Here is a 12,876-nt window from a genome sequence, read left to right as displayed (position 1 = left end):
CAGATCCTTTAGCCTGAAGCCTGGCTCTGCAACCATATCTGGAAAGGGGGGAGCTAGAAACAGGGCTAAGGGACTGCTCAGCTGCCTGGGGCACAGGTGGGGGGTAAGGGGCTTAGAGCCCACCTACTTACCTCACCTGAGGACACAGGGCTTGGAACTGTCAGGCTGTGATGTCGCAGAGATCTGATGGCATCTCTGCAGGGACTCGCTAGCTTTTGACCTCAAATCTTCAATAAGGTAAACTTTGGGCAACGAGACAAAAATATCTTATTTTTCCACTCTCCTGCTGCCTCTGAGAAGGATGGTACTGGAGGAGGAACTGAACTACCCCTGGGGGAAGGGGCGGGGGCAGGAGCTGGGTGGGGTGGTCTGCTGGGGGGCGGGCAAGAGGAGGAAGCTGTGGTCAGCACTGGGGGGACTTGAGAAGGAAGCTGTGAGCAGTGTGTGCGGCGGGGGTGGGGGAGTAGTTCAGGCCTCACACTGCTCCCCTGTCCCTTGCACTCGTAACAAGTGGGGCAAAGATGGGGCGGAGTCCGGCATCTCTCATCCGGTGACAAAGGCCTGGTGTGGAGGTCTGGGCCCTGGCACAGGGTGGTGGTTTTTCCCCATCCCCCTCTGCTCTGGGCTCCCTCCCACAAAATATTCACAGACAACTTCTTTTCTTTCTTTCTTCCTTCCTTCCTTCCTTCCTTCCTTCCTTCCTTCCTTCCTTCCTTCCTTTCTTTCTTAAAGCATTTTTCCAGGGAGTCTCTTGAAAACCAGAAGCAGTGACACTCCAAGGGATGTAGTTCTGATGGCAGGATTTCAAGCTCAGGCTAGGAGGTAAAGAGTCCATGTCCCTTATAAATGGGGGCCCCCATCACATCCATCCCTAGGCTGTGTGCTTCAGAGGGAAGGCCTGCTGTCAGGTCGTTTTTCTGCACCTACCTACCCTGGCTGCCAATGAAGAATATTAGAATTCCAGCCCGTGGCACGCAGCCTGCAGGGAGCAGCCGAGCCCCCAGTGTGGCCAGGCGCAGGCGCTGGCCTGCTAGCCGGCTAGGGTAGGGGCTGGGGTTGGGTGAGGGGGCCTGCGCTCCTTCCTTCCTCAGCACTCCTCATGGGGCCCAGGGTTTGTCCTTAGGGGTAATTATGGAGGCTCCTTTACCCACAGCATAGTGCCTATGAGAAGCCAGTGAGAACAGTGTGGGTTCTCAAGACTGGGGTCCAAATCCTTACAGCCAGCCGCTGGCCTTGAGCCATGGGTGATGAGGGTGCCTGCTGTGGATGGAACCGGGGATGCGGCGAATGTGTGCAGAGTGCCAGGCCCTTGGGGTGCTCCCCTGCAACCTCATTATGGACTGCTTCCATTGGACTACATTTGAAAAGCCCTTGTGGGTTACTGCACTGAAAGCTGAACTTGGAGAACTTATCCCCGGTTCCCCGGGTACATGAAGGTGAGAGACCTTAACTCATTCATTCATGCACAGGGAAATCCTGAGTGCTGAGTGCAGGTCAGACAATGAACTAATACATATATAAGAACAAAGAACAGTAAAGACCCCTCTGGGAGGGGTGCCTGGGCGGCTCAGTCGGTTAAGCATCTGCCTTCGGTGGTTCAGACCATGATCTCAGGCTCCTGGGATGGAGCCTGAGTCAGGCTCGCTGCTCAGTGGGGAGTCTCCTTCTCCCTCTCCTCCCTTCCCTGCTGCCCATCCCCCACTTGTGCTCTTTCCCTCTCTCTCTCAAATAAATGAATAAAATCTTAAAAAAAAAAAATCTTCTCTGGGAGGGGTTTTCATGCAGAAGGGCTTTGAGGCTCGGGGTAGGTCTCCCTGGAGACTGTGCTGCTGGGGGAGGCAGGGAGAGGGAGGTAAGGGCTGGGCGGGCAGCAGGCACAGCCAGTAGATGGAAGCCCATTTCCACCCCCAGGCAAAGCAGCAGAAGAATCACAAAGCGGCTGCCTTGCCTAAGGGCTCACAGTGAGACAAAGGGGAGGCTGAGGCTGGAGGGGTCTGGGTTCAGGCAAGGTTCCTGGTCCCTACCGGAGCCCTTCTCTGCTCACCTTACCTCCTAGAGGCAACCTGCTGTGCCAAAGGCCACCGAGTCAGGGCTTTGGACTCAGACCTGGAAGCAGATCCTGCCCTCCTGCTTTGTGTTGGTAAGGTCATTTGAGTGCTCTGAGCCTCAGTTTTTCCATCTGTACAATGGTGCTAATTCTATCTCCTATTCACTCCACTCAGGAGAACCAGGTGAAATCTTAAGAAGTGCTTTGAGGACAATAGCGCCTTATACTTGATTACTACCGTGTCTACAGTGACAGCCTCCTCCTCAAAGGAGCTTTTATATTTTAAAAACAGCAAATCCATAAGGAAACCCCTCAAATGTCACCGCAACATGGAGCAATCTGACCTTCGTCCTCATTTACGGAGGCGAGCGAGGCAAGGACCCCCACAGATGGATGGCGTGAGAGGAAAAGCTGAATCCGGGTGCAGCCGTGCGCGGTGCCGGGTGGACGCGGCCGGCTCCCCCTCAGCTGACGACCGACACCGGCGTTAAGGCCCGAGAAGCTCCCGCAAATGTCGCGGGTTCATGACTGCACAGCTGGCCAGTGGGCAGCCGCTTCCTTCGAGATGGACCCAGGGGACGGCATCGAGACAGCAAGGGTCACCTGTCTGCACCCTGCCTCCCTGCCTGGGGCACTGGCTGGTCTCCTGGGCTCTCCCCACCTCGTGTTTTCATCTGAGCCTTTACCTGGCCATGCACAGCTACTGACCCAGGACCTCTGAGAGCAGAGGTCTGGCCCTCTGCCTGCTTTTGCATGGCCTGTGAGCTGAGAAGAGTTTCCACACATTGAAATGGTGTGAAATTCTTAAAAAAAAAAAAAAAAGGTAATATTTTGTGACATGTGACAGTCACACAATTCAAATGTCAGTGTCCATAAATAGGGCCTTGTTTCCTCGTTGTGTAGTCTTCGGCCACTTTCACGCTACAGGCAGGGCTGGAGGAGGGGCGACAGAGGACAGATGGCCTGGAAAACCTGAACTACCTATTATCTGGTGCTTTGCAGAGAAAGTGTGCCGATCCCCGACTTAGATCCCTCCTTCCAGGGGCATTTGAACTTTAATTGACTCTCCTGTCTTAAGCAGCAGAGATGAAGTCCTTCATGGCTGACTCTAGACACCTATCCCTGGCAAGTGGCTCCCTCTGGCTGACTGGGCCAGGAGAAGGTGTGGGGAAAATTAGAGCCGAGGAACAAAGAGCGCCCAGGTTGTGAAAGAGCAGACTGGAGTTTCTAATTCTGGCTTCCACTAACTAATAATTACGTGATCTGAGCGGAACGGCTCCTCCCGTCCTGGTGCTTTTCTCATCCATTCAGAATCTGCCCTCTTGGCCTCAAACAGGGAGATAATAGCTGTGAAATGCCTTGTGATTTAAAGCATCACTCAAATGCACAGATCAGCCAGGCTCTGGAATCCTGATAAGGTACAGGGCTTCCTCTCCAGGCGCAGGGAGCAGAAGGGACCGGGAGTGTGTCGCAATTGCCGTTCTCCTCCATCCCCAGTCAAGATGCTTGGCTTGGCAACAAGACTGTGGTAGATCCGTGGCATCTGTGCCATTGACGTTCAGTCATTCCCAAGTCACCCGGAAGGTCCCCCGCTGTCCACTTGTCATTTTGCTGAGACCCAGAACCGAGTTACTGGGTTGCATTACTGAGTGAATCTAGCGGACAGACCAGCAGCCTCACCCCAGGACGGCTCCCTCTTCTCTTGTTAGAACAGATGTAATAACTAATAAAGTGATTTAAAACTTCCTTTATAAATGACGGCTCTGTACTCCTGACACAGGCCCTCTCAAAAGTCTGAGGGAGGTGCTCCCTAGGAGTGCTGAGGGTCCACAGTAAAGCATTTCCACGCAATCAGGAGACTCTGGCCTGAGGTGGCCCTGTCCAGAGTCTGTCCAACGTGCCTTTAAGAAAAACCCCAGGAAGTGGCTTCCTTTTATGGCAGTCCCAGGTTCCGGTTCCTAGAAATAGCTGATTCCAACAGCACCTGATGATCACAAGTCCCAGGTCACCTGAGGGGGCCCGAGGCCAGGAAGGGATGACAGCCACATTTTATTTGGACACGGGGCCATGCCCTGCAGCGGCCCTGGCGCGCACAACAGAACGTGCAGCTAGTGTGTTCGTTTCCATTTGGCTACCGGACACGTGTGCTCTTAAAAATGCAGACCCACGCGGGAGCCCGGGCCAAAGACAGTGGTGACAAATTGAATCACCTGGGTATTCTTGTTTGTAATAACTAGCCCAGGCTGGCGGGGCGAGTTGGCCAGTTGTGTGCTATTTTAAACCCTTCCTGCTCTTTTTCTCATTTGTGCCAAGGGCGCACAAAGCTGTCTAGAAGGAAGGAATTCAATCAGCATTAGAAGAATGCACTGAAGTTCTGTTTCCTAAGCCCCAGGGGAGATGTGAGTGGGAGGGGAGGACCCGGCTAGCCGAGGACAGAGTCCTTTCTGTGTGTCTGTTTCTTCAGGCCAGGCACTGGACCCAGCTGACGGAGGCTGGTGGGAGGGAACCATGGAGGTTGTCTGGTAGCAAGGAGGGGCCGGGGAAAGAGTGGGGACCAGGAGGGGGTGGAAACATTTCCTAAGGCTTCATCCTGGCCCAGAGTTTCCATCTGCCGCCCCCAGAGTCCCATTCTTCTGCCTGGCCAGGTCCAACTGGCTCTGGTGGAAAGGGCTGCAAGCAGGACTAGTCATCACCCTGTCCTTACCCTGGTCCTTACCCCCACCCAAGGCCAGAAGCCTTATGGAGCCATATTGTCTTTCTTGGGCCCTCTAGTCAAGTGCCTGGCTGCTGGACTGAAGGTCACCTTTTTCTCTGATCTCCCTCTCTGGTCAGTCTCAGAATTAACACATTTTTGTCCTCTCCCCAGTCTCCTTGCCTTTTCTGAAATGATATGCAAATCCCCCTCTACACTTGGGAGTGTTGGGGACGGTTCCGTGGGGTGCGACACCTCCGTGTGGCCATCCCACCGCTTGGGTTCACTGTGGAAGCTGGAGATACCACCGGCCTGCCTCCCAGTCCCAACAACGTGGTTCGCTCCGTACTGATGCGCGAGTAAGTGGGGTTAGCAGTCCTCCCCTGGCCCAGCTCCTCCTGAGCTGACCCAGGGGGTCAAAGCACAGGCTTGTGTTGTGGGAATGATGGGAGGGGAGGCAGCAATGTAGGATTGATTCCATCTTAAAAGAAGCACCACACAGCTTTGTATCTGCTAAGGGGGTCAGGCTGGCCTTGCGGATAATAGGCTAGAGTGTGTGAACCCCTGGTGTGGTGCCCACAGGCGCTGGAAGAAGATACACGGATGCCAGCAGCGTCTGATTATTATGAACACCATGGAATAGACAGGTACTTTCTATGGATGAAGTACTTTACACCCAAGGGAATTTTGGGACCATAGCTAATATAAGCTATGATTTCAGAGCCCTTTAAATGCTGAAAAGTTTTGAGAAAAGTTAGGTTCCAGGTTGGCCTCCCCGGGAGGTTGTGCCGACTCAACGGCCAGCATGGGCTCAGCTTCCCCAGTCTGTTCTGGGACCAGCATCTCCTGGGGTTCAGTTCTGCAACCTCACCGAGGCTCGATTCCCCCCTCATCTGCAAAATGGCGGAACTTCCCTACTTCACAGGATTGGCAGAGGCGTCAAACGCAATGACAGAAGGAACTCTTCCTGGAATGAAGTCATAAAGAGAAGGTGAGGCACTGGGGAGACCGGAAACCCCAAAGTCTGGAGACCTGAGTTGGAGAGAGAGTCTTTCCTTGCCTCGGGCTTCCTGTCCCCTGCTGTACTCTGTTGGCATCTCCCCTATTTGTGCCATCTTTCCTGATCAAAATAGACTGTTACTCAAGTCCAGAGCTTTTTGTTCCTCTTTTGTGTTTAGAAGCAACGGCAGCCCGGCCGCCTATGAAGCCCCTGCAGAGCATGACCACGGGGAAATCCATTCGCTGATGCCCAAGGGAAGGGGCTCCCAGAAACCCAAGGAAAATCATCTGTTGTGAAGCTGGAAGAGTTCTTCTCATGACACCGTTTTATAGACAGGGAGCACACGAAGGGTTCCTAAAGATCTTGAGTCCACCTGCCTCGAACAAACGCACCAACCCCAGGGGTATGTGGTATGTGAGAAACACACACTAAGGCGCATCGATTTCACTCTCATATGATCTCCCTGATATGAGGAAGTGGAGATGCAACATGGGGGGTTAAGGGGGTAGGAGAAGAATAAATGAAACAAGATGGGATTGGGAGGGAGACAAACCATAAGTGACTCTTGATCTCACAAAACAAACTGAGGGTTGCTGGGGGGAGGGGGGTTGGAAGAAGGGGGTGGGGTTATGGACATTGGGGAGGGTATGTGCTATGGTGAGTGCTGTGAAGTGTGTAAACCTGGCGATTCACAGACCTGTACCCCTGGGGATAAAAATATATGTTTATTAAAAAAAATTTTTAAAAAGTAGTACATGTGGGGAGTTAAGTCATTTTAATATCAATATGGATGTTTCAGAAAATGCAAATTGCTCATTGATCAAGATTAAATGCAAGGCTTCAAAGAAGTTTTGGGCTTGCAGCTTAAAGCAGACATCCACTTTGAGTCTGACTTTGCCTCGGTGACCCTGGACATCATTCTGGCAAAAGGGACCAAGGAGTCACACTTAGGGATCTTTTTCCATCTTTTGATGGACAGTGAACGAAGAACATCTTACAAAGTAAGATAGCGGCCCCCAACCCCTCCCAGGGCCTAGAAGTGATGTTCCTGAAGACCTCTGCTTCCTTCATGGAACCAGGGTCAAAAGGATAAGCCACAGAAAAATGAGACTTCTCAGAAAAGTGCAGATGTCCTAACTTCTCAAATAAAATGTTCGCACCCAGAATGTGGGTTTTTTTTCAGGCCGCTTAGTCCTTCCTTGTTTGCTCCGCAAACAACATAGTATCTTTGACCAAATAGATTTCAAGGGGACTTGATGCAGCTGCCAGCCTCGTGGACACCGATCCTAGGCGGCAGATGAAACGGAGGGAGGATCTGGTGAGCAGCGAAGCCAGCCGCTGGGGCAGTGGTCTGCTGTCTGTCAGCGGAGAGATCTCGGAGTCCCCAGAAAGGCCGAGAGAAGGCTTTATAAAGAAGGGAGCCTGAGGCTTATCCCATTTGGAAGGCAAACCGCTCAAGGGGAAGGAAGCAGTGGAGAGCAGGGGTGAAGGGGAACCTTGGAATCCCACTGGTGCTGCCCCTCAGCGTGTGGCCTCACAGGTGCATTCACTGGAGATGGGCTTCTCCCCTGAAAAAGAGGGGGTCCTTCCCTTGCAGAGTTTAAGGATTAAAGGCAACTATCTAAATACTTGAGAGCATGCTTCACTCAAATACTCACAAATGGTGGCTGTTTTAACCATTTAAAAAGTTTTGTCACTTGCCCATAGAATGTCTAATACCTACGACTTGCTCAGGTTGACTAAATGGCTAAATGAGGGCTTGGTCAGATGTTTATCTAAAGCAGTGGTTCTCCAGTGGAGCAATTTTGCCCATGTCTGAAGGCATTTTGGATTGCTGCTGCTGGGGGTGTGTGTGCGGACGTGTGTGTGTGTTTGTATGATTAACAAGTAGCTGGAGAGCAGGGACGTTTCTAAACATCCTGCAACACATAGGACAGCCCCTGCCCCAACCCCCCCCCCCACCGTGTTATTGCCCCAAATGTCAGTAGTGCTGAGGTGGAAACAAGGGAGAAGCTGGGGTTCACCCACCCAGATGAGGGGAGGGAAGGAAGCAAATAGATTTACAATTCTGGGATCTGGCGGCAAATGAGAATTCCTGCAAATATCCTTGGGAGAGGAATCCTCTTCTCAATGAGGACAGCTTTAGCAGTCATAACATACAAGGTTAAGTTAGAGAAACTGGATTCTGACTTAACACTCAGAGATCAGTGGACTGACTTCCGCTCTTTGGTCAGACGTGAAATAGCTATAGATATGAGAGGGGCAGCATGGGAAAGCGGTTGGAGGTTGCAGTGGGGTCCGACACACACAAAAAAAGGGCATCACATACCAGTAATAGATGAGGCCCATCTTTCATTTTTAAAAAAAGATTTTATTTTTAAGTAATCCCTCCACCCAGTGTGGGGCTGGAACTCAAAACCCTGAGATCAAAAGTCGCACACACTACTGACTGAGCTAGCCAGGTGCCCCCCCCTCCATTTATTCCCCCTAGGATAAGGCAAACTACATTTAAGAGACTATAAAGCACGAAACAAAGGGAAGTTCCCATGGTTAGGGAAAGACTAATTCCTCAGAAAGTCAACGAAGGTATCTGGGCAGAGCCAATATCTGTTCATCCTAGGGCCTTCAAGATGAAATTAACAATCTAAGTAAAAATCGTGACCCAAACACAGTTCTGGCCAATTTTTGACTTTTCAGTTGCTGGCAGAGCACTTCGGTGCCCAATAAGAGTCCACACATCAATTCTGAAAATAAGAATTAGTGCCTCAGCCCAGCCCAGGTCCTTCCTGGTCACAACAGGAATACAATGTAACCCTGTTGTATTAAGAAGTGCTAGTGAAATCTTTGGTTGGCAAGCCCAGGAATTCTGGAACCAGAGTTCAATGGAAAATGCTCACATCTCAGTTGTATAATCTTTCTGAAGATGCTTTTGGATTTGGGGATTCTAGTTTTTACCTTAAGCTAGTTAAACTTTCAAGCCTCAGCTTTTCCCCCGCAAAATGGAAAGAAGGGTCCGTGCCTGCACCCCTAGGGCTGCGGTAAAATGTAATAAGATTAACCACCTGAGTTCACTTTGTACTGACTGGGTCACCCAACTGAAGGTATTGTTTTAAAACCCGTGGGCTTTTTACTTTTGGTTTACATTGCTCTTTACCAGTACTTCCCGTTTTCCCAGAGCTGGGCTGGGTTTTAAGCAGCAGAATATGAGGGATACGACCCAGAAACGCCTATTAGTCCACCTCCCAGCACCTCTCGAGTTTTGTTTCTGGAGTTTCATGTCCTCCTCACAGGGAATCATTCCCACTTTACAGATAAAGAAAATGAGACTCAAAGTATACAGTCTGCAAAATATGGGATGAGATGCCCTCGGTAAAAGCCAGAAAAGAAGGGAGAGCTTGAATTGAAATGGAATCCAAAGCTGAAAAATAAGCTTTGTGGGCCCAGTCCAGAAGCAGCTTCCAGGATGAAATGACCAGGCACAGGACATGACTAAAAAATGAGGTGTTGTCTACAAGGTAGTAGGCTCAGTTCCTGTCCGTGTTCTCCTCGGATTTCAAGGCCTCAGAGAGCCAGACTTGGAGTCCATTTGATTCTTTTACCTGGGAAGATATACCTAAGGGTGTCCAAGTAGTGGTGATGGAAGGGAAGGCAGAAGAACGTTATTCCTGGCAAAGTTAAAAGAAGTAGGGTCAAGGGCTGAAGGAGGTCACTGAAAGGGTTGAGGAAATGGGAGAACAAAAGCAAGGTTGATCTATTAGTAAAGAAAGTAAAAGTGAAAGGACCATTTCTGTAATCCTTGACCGTGATCTTTTGACCTGCAGCTGTATTGTCCAGAAAGCAGTAGGAATCACCTGCTTGGGAAGAGAAAACATAAAATATGATCCTGACTCCAGAGTCCTCACCGAAAGCTTCTAGGCCTGAGAATAAGATTGGTTTGGTTTTCGTGCGGATCAGGAGAAGCCACTGGGGTAGACCAGGAAAAGGAGATGCTGAGCGTGTGCTTCCTCAACTTCAGAATGAGACTGTGGTTCTCAGAATTGGAAGCTCTGCCATGTACGGAAAAGACAATCTCGGAAGGTATGTCTAGCTCCTAGACAACTGGGACTTCCAGAATTAGAAAGAAACATCCTAAGCCGTACGACTGGTGACTTCACACGTGTGGAAAGAAGGATGTACTTTCCAAGAAGTACAAATTCGGTAACATATGGAATTTGAGCGGAGGAAAGCTCCACTGACTCCAAACCCCACCAAGAACCCATTCATAATCTGTTCTGACTGTAGTCGGATACAGAAAGAAGTCCTCAGCTGAGGTAGTAGTACAGACTGTTTTAAGCAAGTAGCTTTAAGAGCGGCTTTCAGACACCCACACAATTATTTTCACACATACGCAATTCTTAAAATGATTTCCAGCAAGTTCTTGCAGACTCTACCAACATGGAAGAAATGAATTAGTCCATCTTTCCTGTTTTTCTCTGTGGTTTTAAAGTCTTACTTTCAGAAGACTTTTCTTCACAAGTGGTATTAACCGTGTCTTAATAATTAATAGGCATGGCTATTTCTCATTAACTCTATTATCATATTCTTCTGTCACCCAACAGTGAACCTCGAAGACTTTAAATAAAGGTCATTTACACATACATCATCAGCATTAGCAAAATCCACAAGCTACCAATCCTTTTTGAAATCTTGTCTAGTTGTAAATCTGTCTTTAAAGTACAATGCCTGGTTTCCCTATTTCAGCACATTACATCTATGACTCAGGTAGTCCTGAAATCGCTACCCCATTCAGGTCACTTGTTATGATGTCTTGGTAATTCCCCTGAAATTGCAGCAACAGAAAATGTCAAAAGTTCCACTGTTTGCTTTTGATCTTGGGAAATGTCATGGAAGATACGAGCCTTGGTGCTTTGACAGGGAAATACCAACATTTATTTCCCGGTTTTAAATATTAATTATTGCATTCTTACAGTGCCAGAATCACATTTTAAAAGCCTTCTCATGTTTCAATTAGTAGAGGCTAACTACTGTTGACTTATCCAAGAGCATTCTAATTTAACAGCCCCACCATCTGTCGCTGGGGCATAGGTCGGTCATACCTATATTTTGAGGTTTTGTGCAGTCTGTAAGATGGTGAGACTGACCTTCCCCATCTTGATGTTCAATATTAATGTATGCAATAAATTATGCATAACACTGCTAGAGACTTTGGGTAAACATTGAAATGAGCTGGTAGGCACTGAACAAAAATGTATATAATCTTGGCCTTCCTTTCCCATTTCAAACTAGCAAGGTTCTTAGTACCAAGCCAGTTCTTTTCAGTTTTTTGTTGTATATTCAGCTGAATATCAGTTTTTTTTTTAAAGGATTTTATTTATTTGACAGAGATCACAAGTAGGCAGAGAGGCAGGCAGAGGGAGAAGGGGAAGCAGGCTCCCTGCTGAGCAAAGAGGCCGATGTGATGTGGGGCTCCATCCCAGGACCCTGAGATCATGACTTGAGCTGATGGCAGAGACTTAACCCACTGAGCCACCCAGGTGCCCCTCATAGGTCCTTCTCAAGACTTTCATGTTTAATAAGTTATTTATGTAACTTAGATTGAAGATTTATAATTTTAAAACACAAAGGCATCAGCTTTCAACACCTCTGTCTTCCATGAGACCTTTCCAGAACACCCAGAAGGGCTAGAGATCTATGGTTTCTCTTCAGCTGTTTTCCTCTTTGGCCTACCAATTCCCACCTCTCACTGGTGAACTCTACCTACTATTTAAAGTATCTAAATGTTTATCTTCTCTAAGGAAGGTCTCCTGCATTGGTGTATAAATGTTACCTTTAAAACATAAAAGGAGATAAACATTAATACAAAGGGAGCATGGAAAATCCCAAATAGGCAAGAAAATTTAATTCTTTCACATTTTCAATTATTTCTCATGGTCAGCTTGAAGATCCTTTAAGGGAATAATTACTCCAAGATACCCAAGCAGGAAAGTATGGCAGTTGAAAGAAAACAGCTAGTCTTCTTTGGTGGGGGAGGGGCAGAGAGAACATCTTAAGCAGGCTCTCCATCTCCTGACCCAGATCATGACCTGAGCCAAAATCAAGAGTGAGATGCTTAACTGACTGAGCCACCCAGGCGCCCCAAGAAAACAGCTATTCTTAATCTTTATTAAATGCAGTCTCAGTAGGTTTTTCAATGTCCCTTCCTAATTCATCAGTGCCCCACTGCCCAGTTACTCAATCACTAACAGGAAACGGGAAGGTATGGAATAGCCATCAAACAAGTTTACTGCAGCTGACTTATGTTGTGGAAGTATACGGTCATGAAAAAGATGTTCACTATATAGTATAAACACCCCTAGTCTCGCTTATTTACAAAAAGTTTTGGAATGATAGAAGTAGAAATTTAAGTGGGGCCGGGAATGTGGGGGTGGAGTTGGTAGTATGTTGAGAATCTTAGTATGTTGAGAACCGCCGTCTGGTTTTCATGCTAAGGGAGCCACTGATAAGAATTGGGGAGGGTATGTGTTATGGTGAGCGCTGGGTGTTAAGACTGATGAATCACAGACCTGTACCCGTGAAACAAATATTACATATTAAGAAATAAATTAAAAAATTTTGAAGTGTAAGAACATACCTGTACCTATTTTCAAAACCTGATTATTCCAGTCTTCTTTTTCTTTTTTTTTTAAGATTTTATTTATTTATTTGACAGATCACAAGTAGGCAGAGAGACAGGCAGAAAGAGGAGGAAGCAGGCTCCCCGCAGAGCAGAGAGCCCGATGTGGGGCTCGATTCCAGGGCCCTGGGATCATGACCTGAGCAGAAGGCAGAGGCTTAACCCACTGAGCCACTCAGGCGCCCCTAGCCGCCTTTATTCTTGATAAAAACCTGCTTTGCAATGGAATTCTTTCGTTAAGATCCAGTATAGAGAGAACAACGTGCCATCATACCTGAGCTCCCAGGCAAACCAAGTGCTTTCAGCCCGGCACCAGCCCTCCGAGGCCAGGAAAATGGAAGATGATCACCTCTGCTATCCAACAGTTTGCTTTGCTCCACTTTGCTTTTATGATAGCCCCACTTTACTACCCGTTTTGTTAAGCAAAACAAATCAGAGGAGGATTTACACTTTTTAACTGCTTC

Source organism: Neovison vison, chromosome 3, assembly GCF_020171115.1.
Source record: "Neovison vison isolate M4711 chromosome 3, ASM_NN_V1, whole genome shotgun sequence".
Lineage (NCBI taxonomy): Eukaryota > Metazoa > Chordata > Mammalia > Carnivora > Mustelidae > Neogale > Neogale vison.
Note: the sequence above shows the minus strand (reverse complement) of the source record.